At 36.2% G+C, this 3,789-nt stretch overlaps 1 pseudogene; it reads left to right on the top strand.

The window, feature by feature from the left end:
* The first annotated feature begins 3,116 nt into the window (after positions 1–3,116).
* On the top strand, positions 3,117–3,789 carry LOC131825912 (peptidyl-prolyl cis-trans isomerase FKBP3-like; annotated as a pseudogene).

The raw sequence follows: 3,789 nt of genomic DNA on the forward strand, positions 1-3,789 counted from the left end.
TGGGTACTGGATACATATGCTGTCCCCTAGTTTATAAAGGACAGACGTCTTGTGCAATATACAGATAACACATCTGTATAATACATATATAATAAGTGGGACTTATTATACCTTCTATTATCAGGACTCCAGTTTCATTGGAAATAACTTCTGCCAGGACTTTTTTGGCCTCCAATATGTCACCCCTATAACTGTTCCTAGTTCTGATGGTCTGAAGTAGATCTGGGGTACTGACTATGGAAATCAGTCTTTTGAAGCCCCAAATCTCATGAATATCCAGAAGGTACTCCATTCACCACTCTTTACTCAATGGACTACTAAGTCATCATGATTTAGCACCAGCTTATGTCTCGATTTGGCAGCATTGCATAAGTCTTTTGCAATTCCTGTGTTCATTCTATTATTCTTTTTTTGATGGGGTAGCTATTTATCCAAAGCTAGAAGACTACTTCTCCTATACTTCCTTCTAATGAAACATCTCTCCATAATTTAGGTCAGTTATAATCTTTCACTGTCTGCTTGAGAATTGGCCCTTTCAAAATAATCATGGCTGCTTTTGCCATTATAAGAGCTGAGTTGCATGGAATATATGCTGAACAATCCAGGAGACACCATTTGCATGGTAATCTGAGGGTCACCCCTCAGGTTTAGCTATGTGGTTCTCTCACTGAACACTAAGGGGTGCCGCATCTAAGCAAGACATAAATGGTCAGAGAAAGTATCCCAGAGGTAATGTAAAAGGATACTTCCGACAAGTCATATAGATGTCAGTCATTCCCCTATCTGTGGAATTTATCACACCATAGTATAATTGGTTATTTTATTTCTTTGTCTTCTCAGTTATACCATAAGTTTCATGAAGGTAGAAGTTACTCACATCCTGTCATCAAGTGGCTAGCAAAGCACCTGGCACATGTTAAGACTGTTGAAAGAATAGGCTCAAAGACATTCAATGGTGTGCCAAATATCAAGAAAAGGAGGTAAATCTGGGGGTGAGTGAGATTCAAATGGTAGATGTCATGTAATTCTTGCCCCAGCAAAAGTCATATGTTTATGTCAGTATCTATAGGTCTGTATCTTAAAATTGCTAAAGATGAAAAAGGCCATCACACTTTGAGGTTTCAAGTCCAGTTTCAAAGTCTGGAAGTCTCAAGTCCAAAGTTTCAAGTCCAGCCATGCCCTCTTGTGCAGTCACCACATTTTCCATAGCTCTTTAAGATACTTATCACCTTGAGGCTGCCATTCCATCTTTTAGTAAAATAATACACAATGAAAATCATGATGCACTCTAGTAATGCCATGACTAGCATTAGTACTTAGATCTGCTATATAGGCATATGGCAAAGGATAGGGCACATGAATTTGATTTTCACATAGAAATGCACCTAGGACTGAAGAAACCTTTGCTGCAGAAATCTAAAAGATTTCCTAAGAAGTATGAATATATGCTAAGAAATGAGAAGGAGGAGGCAATAATATGCATATATTAGTAAAACCCAACTTAGACAAAGCAAAAATTTATATTCAAGCTGTACTATTAAGTCTTCAGGACCAATTTCACCGGCAACTTTAAGAATAATGAAAGAACAATATGTAATGAGAATAATTGCATATTAGCTTCAGAAATTAACCCAGATTTTGATCATTTAAATCTTTTTCTCCTTGGTCCCTGTTTTGTTTTGTTTTGTTTAATAGTGGGAATCAGATAACCAGCCCTCAATTATCAGATCACCAATAATTTGTCTATTTTTAATACACATCTACCAGGATATAAATACCACAAGTTCAGGGACTATGCTTATTAATTTTTTCATTATATTATTCATTCATGCAAATCTATATTGTTTAAATTCCATATTTCAAGCATTAGAGCAGATTCAAGTATCCACTGATATGCTAAATGGGCATAGTTCCCACCCACATAAAACTTATGGTCCAGTAACGCAGTTCAGAATACAGATATTGAATACATAACTATGCAGCTACAAATTTCAGGTGCTACAAGGAAAAATAATGTGGTGTCATGGATAACAGTATGGCTAGATTTCTATATTCGACAAAATGTCAGTTAAAAAAAGGTGAAGTGAAGATATGTTTACTAAAATAAATACGGGAAAAATTAATCACCAAAAAACTATCAGTTATTGAAAACTCTAGAAAACAATCTTCAGGTCCAAGGAAAGTGATCTCTAATTGAAGTGAGCATCAAAGAAAATGGTGGCTGAGTGGGCAATATAAACATGAACACTGAGTCTATAAATCGAAAGTAATAACATTTGTTGTAGTAAACACATAGAAAACTGACTTCAATAAAATTTCAGATTAAAAAAATCATAGGACCATAATTTATCAGTTGGAATGAGTGGTATTAATGGGGTAAAAGTTCTAATGTCCTAATATTTTCAAAGAAAAGAGTAAAACAATTAACTTTAGTAAGTTAAATATGAATGTTATTTCTAATATTACCACAGGAGCAGAAACAAAGGGTCTAAATTTTATACTAATAGTGGATGAAAACATTATTTAAAATATTCAGTAATAAAATAACAAAGAAAAGAGATAAAAACAGAGACCACAAAGTATAAAATAATGTGGTAGAAATAAATCCACAAATATTAGTAATTAGGCTGAGTACAAATGGACTCAATGCTCTAGTTTAACAAAAAAGATAACCTGGGAACAAAAATTCTATACTGTTTATAAGGAATATATCTAAAATAAGCATGGCTATGGAAAATGTTAGAAGTGATTGGGTGGAAAAAGACATGCCATCAAATCCTAATAAAAAGAAAAATTGACAGGGTGCCTGGGTGGCTCAGTGGATTAACCCATTGCCTTTGGCTCAGGTCATGATCTCAGGCTCCTGGGACTGAGCCCCGCATCGGGCTCTCTGCTCAGTGGGGAGCCTGCTTCCCTCTCTCTCTCTCTCTGCCTGCCTCTCTGCCTACTTGTCATATCTCTGTCAAATAAATAAATAAAATCTTAAAAAAAAGAAAAATTGACATAACTATATTAATAACCAACAAAAGTAGACTTCAGGCAAATACAGTTACCAGAATTAAAAGGAATTACATCAGAGCTCAGTAAAGCAGAGGCGGGGGGAAGGGGACAAGGAGATGGTGATGGTTGTTCCACAGCAGGCGTGGACTGTGGAGCAGCTGCACAGCAAGCTACTCCCCAAGAAGGACATTATCAAGTTTCTACAGGACCATAGTTCAGCTTCATTTCTTGCAGAACATAAGTTATTAGAAACATTAAAAATGTGGCCAAGACAGCTCACAAGGACCATTTGGTTACAGCCTACAACCAGTTTTTTGAAAGGAAGCATTTCAAGGGTACTGAAAGTATAAGTAATGTGTCTGGACAGGTGAAAAATGTGGAGCTTAATGAAGATAAACCCAAAGAAACCAAGTCTGAAGAGACTCTGGATGAGGGTCCACCAAAACATATAAAACCTGTTCTTTAAAAAGGAGATAAAACCAACTTCCCCAAAAGGGAGATGTTGTTCACTGCTGGTATACAGGAACACTACAGGATGAGACTGTTTTTGATACTAATATTCAAAAGAGTTCAAAGAAGAAGAAAAATGCCAAGCCTTTGAGTTTTAAGGTTGGACTAGGCAAAGTTATCAGAGGATGGGACGAAGCAGTCTTATCTATGAGTAAAGGAGAAAAGGCTCGACTAGAGATTGAGCCAGAATGGGCTTATGGAAAGAAAGGACAGCCTGATGCCAAAATTCCACCAAATTCGAAACTCATTTTTGAAGTGGAATTAGTGAATACTGACTGA

This window comes from Mustela lutreola, chromosome 2 (genome assembly GCF_030435805.1).
Source record: "Mustela lutreola isolate mMusLut2 chromosome 2, mMusLut2.pri, whole genome shotgun sequence".
NCBI classification, from domain to species: domain Eukaryota; kingdom Metazoa; phylum Chordata; class Mammalia; order Carnivora; family Mustelidae; genus Mustela; species Mustela lutreola.